The sequence below is a fragment of the Rhinolophus sinicus genome, chromosome 4, assembly GCF_057876585.1.
Source record: "Rhinolophus sinicus isolate RSI-liver-muscle chromosome 4, RSI-T2T, whole genome shotgun sequence".
Taxonomy (NCBI): domain Eukaryota; kingdom Metazoa; phylum Chordata; class Mammalia; order Chiroptera; family Rhinolophidae; genus Rhinolophus; species Rhinolophus sinicus.
Genome location: NC_142504.1, coordinates 59,535,796 through 59,556,517, shown reverse-complemented (window position 1 = coordinate 59,556,517; position 20,722 = coordinate 59,535,796). Strand labels below are relative to the sequence as shown.

Genomic DNA, 20,722 nt, shown 5'->3' with positions numbered 1-20,722 from the left:
TGAACATTGTTAAATTGTCAGCAAAATAAGATCTATTTCTACACCAGTGATCCAGTTCCATATTTCCTAGCCTTTCTCAGGGTGCTCATGTAGGAGGTGTCTGGAATTATGCTCCTCGCAAGGTTGATGATGATTATTTTGATTATTTCGTATGATGGGACTTGGGAGTGATTATTTAATTTTGCTTTTTAATTTTTCTGTTGTTTGAATTTTTAAAATAAGTATGTTAAATTTTTATTGAATAACATTTTTAAAAATTTAGTGAACACTGCTGAATGCACCACATATGCTACAAGGCTGCAGTAAGGTGCGTTTAGGTAGAGCCAGCCCAGGCTGCAGGGACCAGCACTGAGAGTGGGGAAGGATGCCCCAGAGGAAGGTTGGAAGGTAAACTTGGCTGTGCTTTGGGCCCAGGTTCACATAAAGTACGTATGATCGGGTAGGGAGGGTGTTGGAGACAGTCTCAACCTTCCAGAAGCTGCAGTGTAATGAGCAGGTCCAAGCCCCATGGGAGGGGACAGCATGCAGCTAAGCAGCCTGGAGGTGAGAGAGGGCTCCAGTGTCATTAAAGCAAAATCAAAGGGCAGGAGGAGTGAAAACAGTCATAGTGAACATTTATATGGCCCTTAGTGTGTGCAGTATTCTAAACACTTTATTCATATTAGCTCATTCAGTTTTCCAAACAACCTATGAAGTAGAATCTATGTTATCCCAATTTTACAGATGAGGAAACTGAGACAAGGGACTATTTAATAACTTGTCTGAAGGAAACTAAGGCAGGAGTCTGGATCTAAAGATGGAACCAGCATTAATGCACTCATGCATTTATTTTTTTCAACAAATATTTCCATATACCCAGTGCTGTTTCTGGTATTGAGGAAACAGAAGTTAGCACATACCCCTACCCACCCACATATCCCTGCTCTCAAGGATGTCCCAGTCTAGTAGTCTAGTGGGGAGACACAGATTCAACATATGAGCACACAAATACATTGTTACAAACAATAATACAGGCCATGAAGCAAGAGTACGCAAGAAACTGACATGGCCAGGGAGTTAGGACAGTCCCATCCTAACTAGGACACCCCAGTCCCAGGGGTCCTGGAACAAAGGTTATTTTAGCTGAATGCTGAAAAATACATAGAAATTAGGGGTTAAAGAACACCTGGGCAGAAGAAATAGTATATGCAAGGGCCCTGTGATGAACAGGAGATTAATTCATTAGAGACTCCAGAAGAGGTGCCACATAGCTAGAGAGTAGTGAGCAAGAGAGAGTCTGGTGGAAGATGGGGATGAAGAGGTGGGAAGGGACTCCATATTTTACAACCTGTAGGCCAGGATAAAGAATTTGGATTTTATCCTAGATGCATTGGGAAGCTATTGGAAGGTTTTAAGAAGGCAATCACATGGTCTGATTTACCTTATCATGGCTGCTATATGGAGTCAGGAGGCAAAGGAGGAAGCAGGAAGACCCATTAGGAAGCTATTGTAGTAATGTAGACAGAAAGGAATCGTTGCCTGGTCCATAGTGATGAAAATGGAGGTTGGGGGCTGCTCCTCTTTTGAAAAGATTTCCTGGAAGTCACCCACACTTTCACTCATATGCCATCAGCTAAAACTTAGTGTCTTGGCCACACCTGGCTACAAGGGAGGCTGGGAAATGTGATCTTTGTTCCACACGACCTCGTGCCCACTAAAGAAACTGGCATTCTGTGTCTAAGTAAGAAAGAGGGGACAGATATTGAGGCAGACATCTAGTAGCTCTTCTTTGTGGTGTTAGAATCAACAATGATAATAATACTGATGGCGATGGTGGAGATGGAAGTGATGATATTTGTGATGGTCACAATATCCACCATTGGGAGTGGTGTTCCCAATGGTTGGGGACAACAATGATGGGAAAAGTGGGGGTCCAGGTGGTGATAGTGATCGTGAGATGATTGTTAAAATTGTGGTGGTGGAAGTGATGATGGTGGTGGTGTTTAATGCAGATGGGGATTGTGATAGCATTGATGATAGTGTTTGTGTTGGTGGGATGGTTATGGTTATGGTGGTGGTGATGGTATTTGTGCTGGTGGTAAAATTGATGTTTGTGGTAATGGTCAGGATTTTGCTGACACTGATGGAGATGGCTACAACAGTGATGATAATGTAGTGGCAATGGTGATGGGGATAGTAGTGGTGGTGGTGTGATGGCAACAGTGTAGATGATGACTTTAATTTCTCACTTCTTACTTATCCCAGAGCCAGCAAATGGGATTGGTCTTCTCCTTGTTCTTTAATTTCCTTCTTGACTGCTACTCTTCCTCCTCAAGCCAAAACAAACAGACCTCCAAAGTCCAACCTTCCCCTTTGAGGGTAAAGCCATCATACCTCCTCCACTCCCATCCTTGATACTTCATCTTCTCATTTCCTGGTAACTCCTCCTCATTCACTGAAGAATTTGTAACCTGGTTCACAGATTTCTGCTAGATCCCAAGCTGTTCCATCTTCCTGGAGGATTTTAATGTCTATCTGGACAATCTGTTCCATATCTGGCCTTTCATTTCCTTGACTGCTTCATCTTCAAAGACCTCCTCCTGCTTCTACAGGATCACTAATTCAAACACCCCACATCCTGACCACTATCTCCTCCCTGCCCCAATCTCTTTTTGGGTCACAACCATGATATTAGTTGTCTATTGCTGTGTAATAAATTATCCCAAAATTTAGCAGCTTCAAACCACAACAAACATATTCTCACGTTTCTGTGGGTCAGCAACCCAGGAGTTTAGCAGTTTAGCAGGATAGGGTTTTTGTTGTTGTTATATATATATTTATTTATTTATTTATTTATTTATTTTTAATATTAAGCATGAATATTTTAATTTACTATCTCAGAAAAGGTACAACGACAGAAGTGAAGATGCATTTACAACTTAACTTTGGTTAACATTTCATAGTCAACAGTGACTCAAGCTAATATTTGGGTATTAGCTGATTGCTGAACTTTAGCTGAAATAGTTCTGTTCATGAAACAGACTCCACAGCTCACCTGTTTATTTAACAGATATTATGATTTAAAAATACGGAACGCTTCATGAATTTGCGTGTCATCCTTGCGCAGGGGCCATGCTAATCGTTCCAATTTTAGCATATGTGCTGCCGAAGCCAGCACTCAGCTGGGTAGTTGTTGTTTTTTATTAGTTTCAGGTGCACAAGACAAAGTAATACTTAGACATTTATCTTTTATATCCCTCACACTGTGTGAACCCCCCTCTCCCCATCCACTACCCCTCTGACATCGCACAGAGCCATTACATTTCCACTGTCTCTATTCCTAATGCTGTACTCCGCTTCTTGTAAGTATATACATACATATATATACATATATACATATACATACAAACTTGCAGTTGACATTCATTATTGTTCTCACTTATATGTGAAATCTAAAGAAAAGAATAAGTGAATGAACTAATCAGAAACTGTTTTGGAGACACAGAGGAAAAACAGCTGGGTAGTTTTGACTCAGGGTTTTTCCCAAGATTTCTATCACGATGTTGAATCTTGTCATCTGAAGGTTTCACTGGGGATGGAGGATCTGTTGCAAATATGGCACACTCACAGGGCTGCAAGCTGACACTGTTTCCTGAAAGGTGGCTTGGCTTCTCACCATGTGGGCCTCTCACGGACGTGAGTGTCCTCATGACATGGTAGTTGGCTTCCCCCAGAACAAATGACCCAAGAGCAGAAGATTAAAGCCACAATATTTTTTATGGCCTAATTTCAGAAGTCACACTGTCATTTCTGCAATATCCTATTTGTTGCATGCAAGAGCCCAACCAGTGTGGGAGGGGACCACACAGGGCCCTGAATACCAGGAGGATATCTTGAACGCTAGCTCCCACAGCTATCTACCTTCTTCTTGCCTTCTCCAGAGAAACTGAGCCCAGAAGAGAAAGCCACACACCGGGGCAGATTGGTTTTAGTGTGGAGTCACAGTTACCAGCCCCAAAGGCCTGACAATGTGCTGTCTACTATGCTTCTTTGGCCAACCTATCCTCCAAGTCTACAAACAGCCATTTCAAAACTTCACCTGCCCCAAACCCCACCCTCTCCCCTGCTCTAGTCTCTCACTTTAGTCTCAGAAAATGACCTCACCTTCAGTTCTACAGAAAAAAATAGAAGCTACAGGAAGTCCCTCATCTTCCTGTGACCAAGCACACATGTATCCATCTTCCCTCTCTGCTATTGCAGTAGAGGAATTGTTGCTTCCATCCAAGGCTGATCCATCCATCTGTGCCTTGGACCCAGCCCCTCACCTTCCCAAGAACCTTACATTATCACCCACTCCACCGTACAGACACACATTCCTCCTCTTTCATGCAACAGTTTCCTTCCCAATTAATCTGAACCATCCTCAGCCTTCCATAGCCAAATACTTCATATTTCTCTTCTACATGCCAATCTACCTGCAGTCCTCCATTCTCCTGGTCTTTATATACCATGTCCCACAAAAAGGAGCCAAAGTTCATTGGATACATGTTTTGTTTCAGGTCTGGGGCAGAAAATATTCAAGATGAGCCTGCAATAGCTTATTATATAGAATGCAAGGGGAGTGTTCAAAGTTTGCGGCATCATGAAAAGGGGACTCAAGAGCTAACTTGCACGGGCTCCCATATTGGCCAGAGGTGGGACAATTTGAACATTAGAAAACTCTGCAATAGACTGAACTACAACAAAGGTGTTAAAAATCCACTTGTATATAAGGGTAACTAAAAACCTTATTGGTCAATGTTGGGTCTGCTAAGAACCAACTTATTCCAAAAAAAATTTTAAATAAAAGGAAACAACAACCAATAGTTCATTTCTTATATGAACCATTTCTCAGAATAACTATTTGATGAGGGATGCTCTCTTTAGAAAAATTTCAGCTAATAAATAAAAAAGGAATGAGAGAAAATCACCACTTTCAACCCCCTAATGATGATCAGGTTAAAAGTGATCATTAGTGAAAAGCATATGGGGCATCTTATAAAGGATGGTTCACGCTGAGAACTCTTGAACCATTGGTCAATCTTAATCTCACAAAAAGGAAGTGATGAAACATTAGGTGTCTCCTAAAGTAATACACTATGCCATCTATGCAGTATCCTTGCCAGAATCTATTGCCTGAATCTGATCAACCCTCTGTACCTATCTCAAGTCTGTAGACCTTTGGAAAATACAGAACTCACAGGAACATGTTAAATGACATCACATGGATGCAACTGGCAAATATAAAATGGTCAAATAACACTTCTTCAACAAATGAATTGAAGGGAAAAACAAAGGAACAGGGAATTTGTAAACTTAAGAGATTAAAAAGACACATCAGTCAAACACAATATGTGGATGTTGTTTGAAAGCTGTTTTGAACAAATCAAAAATAATCAGGGAAATTTGAATAATAACCAGATGTTTGAAGTTGATGTTAAGATTTGTTGCTTTTAAGTATGATAAAGATATTGTGATTATGTTTTTGAAGTCTTTATCATATCTTTATGGCTGAAACATGATATCAGGTGCTTGCTTCAAAATAGGTGAAGGTTGGGGAAACAGAGGTGGATATAAATGAAATAAGATTGGCCATATGCTGCTAATTATTGAAGCTGGGTAGTGGTTGTAAGGAGGTTCCTAATACCTCTCTCTCCAATTTTACAGATGTTTGACACTTTTAATAATAAATTTTTTTAAAAAGTTAGTCTAGTCTCTTTTCTGTGTCATGCAACTGAGAAGGCAGCTGCTCCAGATATTGCCACTACAAATTGATGGTGATTATTGTCCTGTATCCCTGAGTGATTGTGTGGAACACAGCCCCCCATGGACCAGAATGAGGCATGTAGTATGTGCTCATCATGGCATCAACAAACTTATATCTGAGTCTCCATCAACCTAGCAAACACCATTCTTTCCACTTTGGTAATTCCCGTAGACTTTGACCTACCCAATTTGTGGGCCCACCCAAACCATTTCTAATGGCTTTTCTATACAAATAGCCTGTCTTTGCTCATGATACTGACTTTCCTAAAATCTCTCAAAGGTTTACAAACCCCAAACAAGCATCATCTGTCCTTGGCATGCCCCATTCCTATTGCTAAGCAGCCCCAAGCCCAGCACTAGCAGCAGCCAGCCTCAAAGTGCAGCTTAGTCTCTCCCAGACACCTCCAATCCCAGCACAAGAGGCAACCATTGACATATCACTTTGTAGCTCATACCAAGTGGCTCCGGACAGGACACAGGTAGCAGTTGAACTTGGCCTGCACCAGAACCCCCTGCCAAGAGGCCTGAGAACCAACACACCCAGTGGCCAGTTTCAGATCACACCAGAGCACCACCCAACTACCTCCACAAGTGACACACCCAAAGGACAAATTCCATAGAGCCTGCTCCATAGAGTCAGCCTCTGTACAATACCTCCTCTACTATAGTTATAGCCAGTCCTCACAACCAATTAGCCAGAGGGTCTATCCCTCCCATTGATGTGCCAATAGCAATGAAGGCTCAACTAGAACAAGAGAGCACACACAACCCATACAAGGGGCACACCTGGAGTACCTAGCTCAGGTGACCAGGAAGACTGCACCACTGGGTCCCACAGGACACCTACCACATAAGGCCATTCTATTAACACGTTGCGTACGGCGGGGTTTAAATCCCTCGTGAAGATTCTCGTGATCCGTACGCAACGTGTTAACAAGGGGAGACATAGCAGCCCTACCTAATACATAGAAACAAACACAGGGAGGCAGCCAAAATAAAAAATATGAATTAATAATTACTTTCAATGTAAATGGATTAAACGCTCCAATCAAAAGATAGGGTGGCTGAATGGATAAGAAAATAAGACCTTTACATATACTGCCTACAAGAGACTCACTTCAGATTGAAAGACATACACAGACTGAAAGTCTAGGGATGAAAAGAGATATTTCATGAAAATGGAAATAAAAAATAAAAAAAGCTACAGTAGCTATACTTATACCAGACAGAACAGACTTTTAAACAAGGCTATAACAAGGGACAAAGAAACACCCAGTAATCCCACTTCTGGGTATTTAGCCAAAGAAACCCAAAACACTAATTTGAAGAGACATATGCATCCATATGTTCATTGCAGCATTATTTACAATAGCCAAGATATGGAAGCCCTTTAAGTGTCCATCAATGGATGAATGGACAAAGAAGAAATGGTACATGTATACAATGGAACTTTACTTAGCCATAAAAAAGAATGAAATCTTGCCATCTGCAATACCATGGATGGACCTAGAAGGTATTGTGTTGAGTGAAATAAGTCAGACAGAGAAAGACAAATACCATACGATTTTGCTTATATGTGGAATCCAGAAGGCAGAATGTGCCAATGAGCAAAACAGAAACAAACTTATAGATACAGACAACATTTTGATGGTTGCCAGATGGGAGGGGCATTGGCAGGATGGGTGAAGTGGGGGAAAGGATTAAGGGGTACAAATTGGTAGTTACAGGATAATCGTGGTAATGTAGAGTATAACATAGGGAATATAGTCAGTAATAGTGTAATAGCTATGTGTGGTGTCAGATGAGTGCTAGATTTATCAGGGTGATTATTTCATGAGATGTACAGATTTCTAATCACTGTGTTGTATACCTGAAGCTAATATAGTGTTGCATGTCAACTGTAACTGAAAAACAAAAAATTACTAAAAAAAACCCCACAAAACAAAACTAAACAAACAAAAGACCAGGGAGGTAGTGCCTAAGCTCCCACAGCTGCTATGGAGAACTCTAAGACCCACCAGCCCCAGGGGATCTACACCTGGGTATCACCAACACTCCTGAATCTCCTCCTAGGAGAACAGTGAGCCCATTGGCAGCAAAATGAGCAACTGAATTAATGTGAACAGAGTTGGTGCTGCTGACCTGGCTCAGCAAGAAGCACAGATGTGGGGGGTGGTTCCATGAGACAGCCTTTCCCAGCCAGCAACTGGCAGGCATTTGGTAAGCCTAATTAATAATTAACTTTTTAACTAAATATCAATTTAAAACAAGTGTAGGAATAAGTCTCTTGCAATAAACGACCTTGTTTTTCTTTCACAAAGGAACTCTGTTGAAGGCCCAGACTACAGGACCATGTGGGTAGAGGGCCACTCATGGCACAGCTGTGGGGAGGGCCACAAAGGGCACAGCAGAATGGGGAAGAGGCCAAGCCCAGCTCCATTCTCCCCATCCAGTACCACAGGATCCTTGAGACACCTGTTCTGTCTCTTTTAGCCTTGTAGGGAAATGCTTTCTCTACTCAGCAGTCACCACCAAGCCACCGCTGCGACGCCTCTTCTGGTTCTGGAGGCAGCGCAGGCACTGTCTCTACCCTCGAGGCACTAGCCACTTGAAGGATGCAGGGTGAACGATATCTAGGAATGTCAAGTGGAGAGACACTAATTCCTGTGGTTTCTCCCCCAAAGAGGGAGAAACTGGGTGGTGGGGGTGTCATGGGCCATAAGAAGATGGCTCCACTTGGCTTTGATGGAGAATAATTGGAAGGACGCTAGGGGAGGGAGCTGCATGGCAAGAGGTGCAGTGGCGGGAAGCTGTGTGGTGTGATGAGAATTCAAAGGGTGGAGGACGGCCCAAGCATCTGGAAAAGATGGCTTTTACATACCCTGCTGCCACCCCAGAACCCCACGACCCCAGGGATTTCCTGACTGGCTGCTCGGGTGACCGCAGGCATAACCACGGTGCCTAGGGGCTCAAGTGGTTCCTGCTTTGGGGGTATGACAACGCAGTGTGGTTGGCGGCCCTGACGCAGCGCTGTTAGGCTCCCTTACCTCTCAGGCTCCAGGGAGGGGAGGCCTGTTCCACTGGCCACACCCCCAAGCCAGGGAGTGTCAGGTGTAGGAAGCATGGAGCCAGGTAGCCCTGGTGGGGATAGTGGGACATGAGGCCTCAGAGATGCCATCTGAGGTCACTTTCAACCTTGGATGGGTGCCAGATCCCTCTGAGATGCTGATGGAGGCTGTGGTCAAATCTTTCTTCAAACCAAACTATCCCTGTGGACAGGCATCCCAGTCTATTTGCATCCTAAGACAGCCACCCAGGACCAGGTCTGTGCTGTGATCCTGGGCCTTCCCAGGGACCTGAGCCCCACAACCATTCACAGGGTTCAGTGGAGGGGGTGACTAATGCATCTGGATGAACAAGGTGTCAGGGGCTCTGGGGCAGGCAACACCGCCTTAGGGAGTGACCCACTAGGATTACTGTCAGTGCCAGAAAGGGAAAGCTTTGATAGATGGAGAAGCAAATCCCAGACATGGGCGAGGGACAGGCCTGGGGTCTCTGGGTGGGTAAGCCCAAGCACATCTTGGACCCTGACAGCTGCCTCCCAGCCTCACCACACACAGAGGTGCTGGCTCCAGCCCCACTTTGTAGGACCTCCTTCCTATCCTGGCTCCCAGTCACGACCTCCTGATTTCTTCTCCTTTGTTCTGATCCCAGACACAGCCCACCATCCTCCCACTGGGCTCCACTTTAGGGGATGGGAGTTGGGGCCAGATCCTGCCCCAGGAATCCAGGCATTCAAGTGCCTCCCAGGCAGAAGGCTATTGAAGTAGGTGGCCGTGAGCTGGCCTCTCAGCCCTTCTGTCTCCCATTCTTTTTACAGGTGAGCTGGATAATGATCTGCAAGGATGTCCATTTCCTCATCCCCAGAACATGTATTTTACCTTAGATGGCAAAAGGGACTTTGCAGATGTGGTTAAATTAAGGAGATGAGATGAGATGAGATGAGATGAGATGAGATGAGATGAGATGAGATGAGATGAGATGAGATGAGATGAGATGAGATGAGATGAGATGAGATGAGATGAGATGATGAGATGAGATGGTCCAGGATTATCCAGGAGGGCCCCGTGTAATCAATCACAAGGGTCTTTATAAGAGGGAAGCAGGAAAGTTAGAGACATTTGGCGATGTTACACTGATGGCTCTGAAGGTGGAAGATGGGGCCACAAACCAAGAGCTGCAGGCAATCTCTAGAGGTACAGAGACAAATTCTCCCCCAGAGTTTCCAGAAGGAATGCAGCCCTGTCAACACCATAATTCTAGACCAGTGAGACCCATTTTCTAATTCTGGCCTCCAGAACTGTAAGAGAATAAATATGTGTTGTTTTAAGCCACAAAATTTGTGTGATTTGTTATAGCAGCAATAAGTAACAAACATAGGCTCCTTCTCTGAGAAATCCTAAAGAAAGTGAAGGCCCTGGATTGCAAAAGAAAAGATATTCTAGATAGAGGTGAGAAGCAGAGTGAGCATGAGCAAAGGCCAGAGGGGGGCCTGGAAAGGTGGCCTGCAGAGCAGCAGTAGCAAGTCCACTGTTCCTGCCCTCATCCCAACCACTCGGACACTGAAGGGAGAAAGGGGCACATGAGCATGAGAAGGCATTGCCTGTGTGCCAGTACTCTACACGCCCCCTCGCACTGGTGTGAAGGGCACCATGTAGTGGGTAGAAATGCCTTATTTGGCAGATAAGGAAACTCAGACTCAGAGGGATGAGGTGACTTGTCTAAGCCTGGACCCCCAGACGTCTGACTCCAAAGCCCATCCCTCTTATGAGCCTGGTGTGCGTCTCACCTGAGGCTGGAGATCTGTGCACTCTGCCAACTCAGAACCTCCCAAGGGAGGCATCCCACCCTGTCCACTGAGTTCTGACAGGCCTGTGGACAGAAATAGCCCAACTGAGATGGAGCTGTGGCTTCCACTCCCACCAGACCCCCGGGCCACTGGGCATCTATCTCCAGGAGAGAAGACTGGTTTGAGGTAGCAGGAGACTGGCTGTTCAGACACCTGTGATCTGGCTATACCACTAGACTTCCTGTCTGGTAAGCCCAAGCAATTCTCTTCCTCCACGAGGACTCAGCTTCCCCTTCTGTGAAATGGGGTGACATGGAGGGTAGCCACTGTCCACAATATATTGTGATGTGGACAAAGAAAAGGGCATTACAACACGTGTGGAATGATGCCCATTTTGGTTAAAAGGAGAAATATATACATACACGGTAGAGTTCTCCAAAATGTTGGCTAGGATACTCTGCAAACTGCTGCCAGTTAAACCCCTAGGGAGCCAAGTATTGAGTGTGTTTGTGGGGATATTTTTATTTTATATTCTTCTATACATTTTTAATTTGTTACAATAAACACGAACTGTGAAATAAATTTCAAATTTGTCATACAAACTTGTCCATACAGAATTGCCATGTATGTAGAGGGCAGTGGAAGTCTTCAAGACTGTTCCCAAATGCTGCTTCTCACTTCCTCCTAACCTCTGGGTGGAGTCAGCCTTGTCTGCAATCACCCACAGCCATGCCACCCACTCTGGGTGGAAACTCCTGGCCACTCAGGGCTGAAAGACAGCAGGGCAAGTCCAAGCAATAAATAGAAGCCCAATAGAAGGACAAATACTGTATGAGTCCACTTATATGACGTCCCTAGAGGAGTAAAATTTGTAGAAACAGAAAGTAGAATGGTGGTTGCCAAGGGCTGGGGAGGGGGAATGAGTAGTTAGTAATTAATGGGGTTGGAGTTTCAATTCAGAAAGATGAAAAAGTTCTGGATATGGATGGTGGTGATAATTACTCGACAACATGAACGTACTTAATGTCACTGAACTGAACACCTAAAAATGGTTAAAATGGTAAATTCTATGTTGTGTGTGTGTTTGACCCATTGAGTTAGCTCTGAACTTCTAGGAACTCTATGAATGAGTGATATCCACAGTGTCCTGACCTCAGCAGCTCTGCTCAGCTCCTGTAGACTTGTGCCTATGGCTACTTTTATGGAGTCAGTTCATAACATATTTGGTTTTCCTGTTCCTACTGCCTTCCATTTTCCCCAGCATTATTGTCTTTTCTAAGAATCCTGCATTCTCATGATGTGCTCGAAGTAGGACAGCTTCTGTTTTGTCATTTTTGCCTCCAACAATGTTTCAAGCTTAATTTGCTCTAGGACCCACTTGTTCATCTTTCTGGCAGGTCAAGATATCCTTAGAACTCTCCTCCATTACCATATTCTAAATGAATCCATTTTCTTCCTATCACTCTTCTTCACTGTCCAACTTTCACATCCGTACATAGTAATTGGGAATAAGAGTGTGTGGATGACCTTAGCCTTGGTGTCTAATGACACATCTTTGCTTTTGGTGCTTTCCTAATTCTCCCACTGTTGCCTTTTTATGTGTATTTCACATTGTTACAATAAACAATGTTATTTTTATGTGTATTTCACCACAATCAATTGTCCATTGCAGGATAAAAGAGGGAGCTGGGAGGTAGTGAAGGATGAGGCTGGGGGCCTGGAGTTTTGGCAGGTGTTGGGACTTTGTCTTGTGTCTTTGAAAGGAGTTTGGAGGTTTCCACCTTAAGGCATAGTAGGAAGTTCCAATTTGTCTGAAGTCAGAGGGGATTTTAATATTTTCTTGTGTGCCACTTTGGGGAGTTTGGAATTTGGATTACTAGCAATGAATGACTTTAGAACAAACTAGAAATGATCATGGCCCTCAGTGAGAAACAAAGTTTCTTGTTTTTTTCTGAGGGCTGGAGCAAGGGAGTGACAATGTCAGAGGAGACTCATGTTGTCCCTGTGGATCTGCTGCAGACAGATTGGTGCTGGCAGCTCTGAGACCAGGGAGGAGGCTGGGGCAGGGGTCAGGTTCCTGGAGTCCACAGTGGGAGCTCCCCAGGTCATTGTTGGATGCCTGGGGGCAGCCAGAGGCATCCACCACACAGTGGGTGTGCAGATCTGAAGTCTGAGCCTGCCATCAGGGTAGACATGTCAGCATTCCTAAGGCCCCACTGTGCACTGCATTCTGAGATGGGCACTGGACAGCAGTGAGTGGCACTCACCTCTGTTGGCCTGATGTCAGCATAATTGCTGACAATGGAGAACAGCATGGGGAGGGCAATCATGGGGTCCATTCATGTGCCTGGCTGGGGGCTGGGGGTTGTAGGGTGCCACTAGAAGCAGCGATCTTAAAATTGTTGAGTTATAGTGCTCCCTCTCCCCATCCGGATGGGACAGGATAGCATCTGCAAAGGCTCACAGACCAACTATGAGATGTGCTAGGGCTTCAGCTATGAGGGCAGGGCCAGGGTGCCTTAAGGATAGGGCTGAGGCAGGTCAGGCCCTGAGCTTGGGGAAGATGGGGCATGGGCAGTGGGGGCTGGCAGAGCAGAGCCCTGACACCCTGTCTTGGCACCTTCCAAGGCCTGGCACACAAGAAGTAATAGATAAATATTTGTTACAGTGAGGGTTCTCTATCCAAGTCCCTGCCCTATAAAATGGGCAGGGCTGGGTGGCCAGATGGCTCAGTTGGTTGGAGCGCAGGCTCTCAACCACAACGTTGCCAGTTTGATTCCTCGAGTCCCACAAGGGATGGTGGGCTCCGCCCCCTGCAACTAAGATTGAACACGACACTTTGAGCTGAGCTGCCGCTGAGCTCCTGGATGGCTCAGTTGGTTGGAGCACATCCTCTCAACCACAAGCTTGCCGGTTCGACTACCACAAGGGATGGTGGGCTGTGCCCCCTGCAAATAACAATGGCAACTGGACCTGGAGCTGAACTGCCCCCTCCACAACTAAGATTGAAAGGACAACAACTTGATTTGGAAAAGTCCTGCAAGTACACATTGTTACCCAATAAAGTCCTATTCCCCTTCCCCCAATAAAATCTAAAAAAAAAAAAAAAAAAAAAAATGTGCAGGGCTGTCTGGAGGCATAAATGATGTTCGGTGGACAAAGCACATAGTAGGTACTCAGTACCTCCCCTCCATCTGCCATTGTTGATTTGGCAAGTTTTAATGATGTGATTGGGTGCTGGCAGCTGTTTGGTGAAGCAACTGGTATCCCAGCTCTTAGCTGAGCTTGGGAACTTGCCTGGCCAGGGAGAGACCCTGGGGCTTGTGACCTTGTTGTGGCAGAGGGGCCAGACTGGGAAGGTCTGAATGTCCCCCACAAGGTCCTATCCCAGTAGGAACACTGCTGTTGGAAGCCGTGGCTCAACAAGAGCTCTGGACCCAGTGTGTGTGTATATGTGTGGTGGGGTCTACAGCCAAGAGAGCAGTGGGCAGGCAAGGCACCCCCATCACCCCCTTGTTGTACCCACTGGACTTGATCTGAGACTATGCCTGGCATCCATTCCACAGCTGTATCCCGGAGTCTCTCCATCTCTCCAAGTCTCTCCTCATTTGGGCTCAAGCTGTCTCCCTGGGTCCTCTCATCTTTGTGCCCTTGTGTCTCTGTGTCCCTGCCTCTCTTCCTGGGTCTCTCCTTCCTTCCATGTCTCTCCCTGCTCCCCCATCATCCTGCCCATCCCCACCCCACTCATGTAGTCCCCTCCAGCCCACTATGGTGCCCTCCAGCCCACTCTGGTACCCTTATCTTGGTCCAACCCTTGCTTAATTGCTGAGAGCACATCCCCATGACAACAGAGCAGATGGCTGCAAGTAGCTGAGTAGCCAACCCCTCACCCTCCCACCACAGCTCAATCCGTCTTTGAAATTAAATCAGCTGTGATAACATCAACTGGCCAGAGGGAGGGCAGTCAGGAGGCTGCCTGAACCCCACCCACCCTGCCCCAGGCCCAGGGTACAAGGGGAGAGGGTGAGGAGGGCAGAACTAGCTTTCAGTGTGGCTGTGTGACCTTGACCAAGTATCTAACCCTTTGAGCCTCAGTTTCCCCATCTATAAAATGGGAACAAATAGCCATCCCTCTCTCCTGGGGTCAATGCAAGTCTCTGGGAGAGTGTGCAGGTAAAGCACCTCGTGGGTGCTCAGTAGGGCTGAGAATATTGCCACTCCCCAGTCCATGCAGAAACCAAATCCTGGTGGAAAACCCCACTACGGGGTGACACTGCCCCGCCAGTTCTCAGGGGCCAAGTCTCAGGCCACTCATGGTACAGAGGTTGCAGACCTGGCTCCCGACTTGTTCTGTAAGCTGAGGTGCACCCTCCCCAGGGCTTTGGTGCCCTCGCTTGTAAAATGCCCCAGTGTCTTTAATCCTAGGGCCAGAAGGACACACTGGGACATTGTCTTGTCCACCCAAAGATGGGGACACCACTCCCTCCCAACAGAATTTAGGTCCCTTTAGACATCCAGGGGCCCTGGCAGGATGTAGGGACCCAGGAGTTGTGGGTAAAGGAGGTAAGACCCTACCCAAATCTGAGGCCTCCCTGAGGAAGTGGCATCCTAGGCAAGATGAGGTTGGTAAAAGTTAACTGGGTGGGGCTGACTGACAAGGATGGGTATTTCAGGCAGTGGTGTTTGCATGTGCAAAAGTCCTGAGGCATGAAGGAGGTGGGGGAGGGGATTGCAGCACAAGAGAGTAAGGGGGAGAGTAGGGAGATGAGAAAAGACCTCAAGGGAGGCAAGGGAGAGAGGAGCTGTGTGAAGATCTAGGAAGAAGGTTCCAGAAAGAGGGTACAGCCCGTGCGAAAGTCCTAAAGCAGCAGTATGCTGGGTGTGTATGCCGCACAGTGAAGAGAGTGGTGGGCTAGAGCAAAGTGAACAATGGGGAAGCCAGGGAGGTCATGGAGGCCAGATGATACAGGGTCTTTGGGCCACCATTGAGGACTCAGGCTTTTATTTTCAGTGTCTTGCAAAACTCTTAGGTTTTCACAAGATCCTTCTGGCTGTTGGGATGAGAATAGGCAGGGAGTCAGGGAGGAGGTTGGTGCAATGTCTAGGAGCCCACTTGGGGCAGGATCCGTGCTGGGACTGGGCCAGCAGAGGGGCCACAATGTAACCCCCACTCTCAGTGTGCTCATGTGTGGGAAGCAAGACTATGTTGGACTTGACCAGCATGTCCTAAGCCAGGGTGTGAGTGCTGGGTTTGTGAAGGCTCTGCAGAGGGCCTCTGGGCTTCCTCACTGCTGCAGTCCCAGCATCCTGCACACAGTCAGGTCCAGAAGGGGCTGCGGGTGAAGTTTCTGTTATCAGAATGGCCTGCTCCAGTGTGGCTTAGCCAGGCCTCCCCAAGGAGGTGACATGGACCGAGGCCTCCAAAAATGAATTTAACAGGCCAAAAGGAGATGAGAGGGGTCAACCAGGTGAGCGGAATAGCATGCACAAGATGTGGACACTGAAAGGATCTGGAGCAGACAGTGCCAGTGGAGCAGGTGAAATGTGGGGCCAGAACGGCAGTAGAGGCCTTGAATGCTGGTTTAGGGAGCTGTACTTTATCTTGAGTGTGTGGCCCTAGTTGTTCCTCAGCCTGTCTGCGGTTCAGTTTCTCTGCCTGTCAAATGAGGCTAAGAATTGAGACAAGGACTTAGTGAGGTCGTTAAGGACATGTCGCTGCTTAGCTGGGTTCATCAGCTGCCATATTTGGTAGCCATGGGAGTAGTTGAAGCAGGGGAATACCCTGATGGTCTGTGCTGGAGAGGGAAGGCCCCAACTTTAGGTGCAAGGCTTGGTGAAAGGAAGGCAGTGCAGACAATGAGCCCTGACCCTGAGGTCCTTGGGATGTTCAGGAATACCATTGCCTTATAAGCACCCAGATCTTTGCTATGTACCCAACCCCAGGAAAATGCAACTGCCTGGGCTGCTGAGCCATAATTGGATTTTCCCAGCAGCTGTCGGAGCTAAGCAGGCCCACTTGACGCAGCCATGGCTGGCCAATAATTGGTGAAATTAGCAGGTCGCCAGGGGCAAAGGTCAGGTGGTATTGGGGGCTTTGATGAAGTTAGTCCCACTGCAGGACTGGGATCTGGGGTTCGGCCTTCTGTGCATCTCAGGGCTCTCCTGTCCTTCGGGTAACGTGGTTAGGGGACCTACAGCTGCTGACCTGTCCCAGGGGCTCCTGGAGGCAGGACCCAGGGAGCCAGAGCCTGGGTTGAAGCCGGAGGTGCAGCTAAACAGTGAGGACACCTACTAAGTCCTCCTAGACAGAGCACTAGCAGCACCTGAGGGGGATTGCAACCCCTGGAGATTTGGGAGTGATGCCCCTTGGCTTCCTAGAAGAAGCCTTGAACAAGCTCCTCTGGGAGAACCTACCCATAGTGAGGACCACCTCTAGGCTTTCAGCACCCCACCATGGGTGCTCTCATCCCAGCTCCGCATCTGGAAATGGGGATGAATTCCTCCCCGGGTCTGTCTGTATCCAGGCTCCACCCTTCCCCCAAGTTCAAGGCCTCCCAGCATCTTCTCCCACCATGAGCTCCAGAGGTTATCCTCTGAGCATACGCCCTGGTTCTTGTCATTCCCTTGAATAGTCTGCTCCCACCTTCTTTCACTTCACATTATTTATTGGACACCTACAAGCTAGACACTGGGCTAGGAGTTGAGATGCATGGCCGAGCAAAATTTGATCAGGTCCCAGCCCAGTGGCACGCCCAGCACCTTTCCTCTTCCCATGCTGAGAACCAGAGACCCTGTCATTAATCAGCCTTGAAGGCTGACACATGGAATCACCTTCTTTTCTGACTTCACTCCAGGCCCCAAGGAGCTAGAGTTGCCAGCCTGCCTATTGTTCATACAGATACACACACACACACACGCATGCACACATACACACATACGGGCACACACCTACCTTTAGTCATTGCTGCAATCATTTATTATTATTATTATTATTATTATTATTATTATTTTAAAGGCAAATCCTTTGGAGTCAATAACTTGGATGAAATTCTGACTCAGCCTCTTGCCAGCTATGTGACTCTCTCCTCTCCAAGCCTCAGTTTCCTGTTGGGAACTGAATAACATGGATCAATGACCCCAGTCTGGGGTGTAATGGAACTATGTGTACCCACCTCACTGGCGTCTTTTCTGTCCTTCAAATAGGGCAGGTATGTCCCTGCCTCTGGGTCTTTGTACTTGCTATGCCCTCTGCCCAGAATGCTTTTCCTCCAGACAACCATCTGGTCCATGGTATCACTTTCATTCCAGTTGCTGATAAATGTCACCTCCTCAGAGAAACTTTCCAGGACCCCCTGACTTAAAACTCCCCTGCCCATCCTCTGTCCCCATCCTTCTCCATCAGCTTACCTGCCTGTATTTCCTCTCTCATTTATTTCTACTGGGAACAACATTCTATTGCTTGTTACCTGATCCCCCAAAAGAGTGTCAGCTCCACAAGGTAGAAATCTAACAGATTTGCCTATTGCTGTATTCCCAGAGCTTAATACATGTTTCTTAAATTGCATTGAATTAAAATTGACTGACAGGCTGGCTCCCTGGCTCAGGTGGTTGGAGCGCCGCGCTCCTAACGCCAAGGTCGCCAGTTCGATTCCCACATGGGCCAATGAGCTGCGCCCTCTACAGTTAAGATTGTGAACAACGGCTCTCCCTGGAGCTGGGCTGCTATGAGCAGCCGGAGTTTGGCGTGGGCTGGCGTGGGCTGGCGTGGGCTGGCGTGGGCTGCTGTGTGCTGCCCTGGGCTACCGTGTGCTGCCACGTGTGGCCGGTGGCCAGGGTGAGTGGCCAGAAGCGAGCGAGAGCTGCTGAGAGCAGCTGACCAACGACCCAACTACCTCGTGGCGGGGGGTGGGGGGGGGTGGGGGGGGGTGGGGGGGGGTGGGGGGGGGGGCGCAAGGCTCATAATACCAGCATGGGCCAGGGAGCTGTGTCCTACACAACTAGACCGAGAAACAACGGCTTGAACTGGAGTGGGGGGGGAGGCGGAAGAAAGGGGGGGGGGAAATGACTGACACATCTTTAAGTTTGAGATTGTTTCAAAATAAAAATATACTTTAAAAGTATGTATTTTAAAAACACTGGCACTCAGGTTGGTAATCAGGTAATCAGAACACAGTTTCCTCTTTAGCATTGGCACCCCTCCCATGACAGGAAGCTCACTCCTTCTCAGGGAGTCTGCCTTGCTCTGACTTGGAGGAAGCTCTGTTCCTGTAGGACCTACTCCTTATGACACCCACCCCCATCTAGTGGGTCCCAGGCCTACTCTCTAAGCCTCAGACCCATCTGTTCTCCTGGCCTAAAATAGCCATGCAGAGACTTGGGGATAGCAACTGGAGTCTGCGAGGCTGCGTTTCTCCATAGTGAGTCTCCCCAGTTCCTCCCAGGATGGAGTCTCCAACCTTCTCCCAATCCCTTTCCTGAGAGCACATGAGAATTCCCAGGCACTTTCTTGTTAACATCTTCTGGTCACACAAAGCTTGGGGTCCACCCACTGCTGACACAGTCAGGTCTCCCCAGCCTGACTTCCTCCTCTTTAAAGCAGAATTATTCACTCTAATTTCCAGGGTTGGGAATCTTATTTCTAATTGAGGCAACAGCTCTGAATCTGTTCCCCTTCCAGCTGAATGTGTCAGGGAATGTGAGACCTGTTTCTTTTGTGGCTCCTTCAAAGTTTTGGTGCCGACACTAAGGATATAATGCTGAGGACAGAGCCCTGTGGCCCAGTTGTAGACACTTCACCCAGTCACAGAGACAAACATACACAAGCATGGCCATACAAACAGCTTCTTACAATGCCCTGAGCTAAGTGCTGGGGATCAGCAGTGAGTAAAACAGATCTCCTCTTTTTGAGAGGTTTACTGTCTCCTGGGGCTGCAGAGCGTAATTAAACTATCCTCCACTTTTCTGTGCCACACATACACAGACAGAAATATGTGCATAGTGGCCACACATGTGATCCTTGGGCTAGAGTTCTCCTGACTATGTAGGGTCACTTAGGAAATTGTACGAGAGGGTCTCCATCCTCAGAACACCTGCCAGGTGTTCTTGCCTGTGTCCATAGTCTTGTGTGTCCACAACAGCCCTGTGCATCCATGAACTTCCTCCTCTGTTGGCTCCGTTTACAAAACTGCTCAAAGGATGCCCACCACCACCACAGCTGGCAGTGCCCACCACTAGAGCATCATGCCTGGAATCTGCTCAGACTCTGAATGTTGCCCACCCTTGGGGCCCAGCCATGAACACCGCAGAGGCAGGCAGGAGTCTCCACCCCAAACTTTCTCTGGGGCCTAAGAAGGCCCAGCTCCTAGCTCCCATCTCCTGCTCCAGCACTCACTTCCTCCCAATGGTGGGCCTTACTTTTACCTGCCTGGGATCACCACACATCCCCCAGCACCCAATACTCACACACCATACTCCCACACATGTCACCCCCCCATAAACCACATCACACACCACACCCCCATACACCACACATACATCCACACACATACCACACTCCCACGTACATCACACACACCACACCCCCACACACACACCACACACACACTATACCACATCATATATACCACACACACACACACACCACACTCCCACATACATCACACACACCACACACACACACAAACCACACATCATATACACCACACCCCCACATACACACCACACATATTCCACACTCATATCATACCACATATACCACACACACACGCACACACACCACATCACATACACCACATACCCCCACACACACCACACGAACCACACGCACACACACACCACATTACATACACCACACACTCATACACACCATACCACATTAAACACACTACACCACACTCTTACAACCATATCACACACCACACTCACACACACAACATTCACACACACCACACAGTACACACAGCACAGTACACATACCTACACACCCCCACACACCCAGAAAAATTCATTCTTCCAACAAATATGTGCCCTGCCCCTGTGTACCAGTCATTGATCTAGATTCTGGGGACACAGCAAGAGACAAGGCAGGAG

General features: G+C 47.4%; 1 pseudogene; it reads right to left on the bottom strand.

Annotated features, from left to right (window-relative positions):
• Positions 1-3,061: 3,061 nt before the first annotated feature.
• LOC141567056 (U6 spliceosomal RNA) lies at positions 3,062-3,157 on the bottom strand (annotated as a pseudogene).
• Between the last annotated feature and the right edge of the window lie 17,565 nt (positions 3,158-20,722).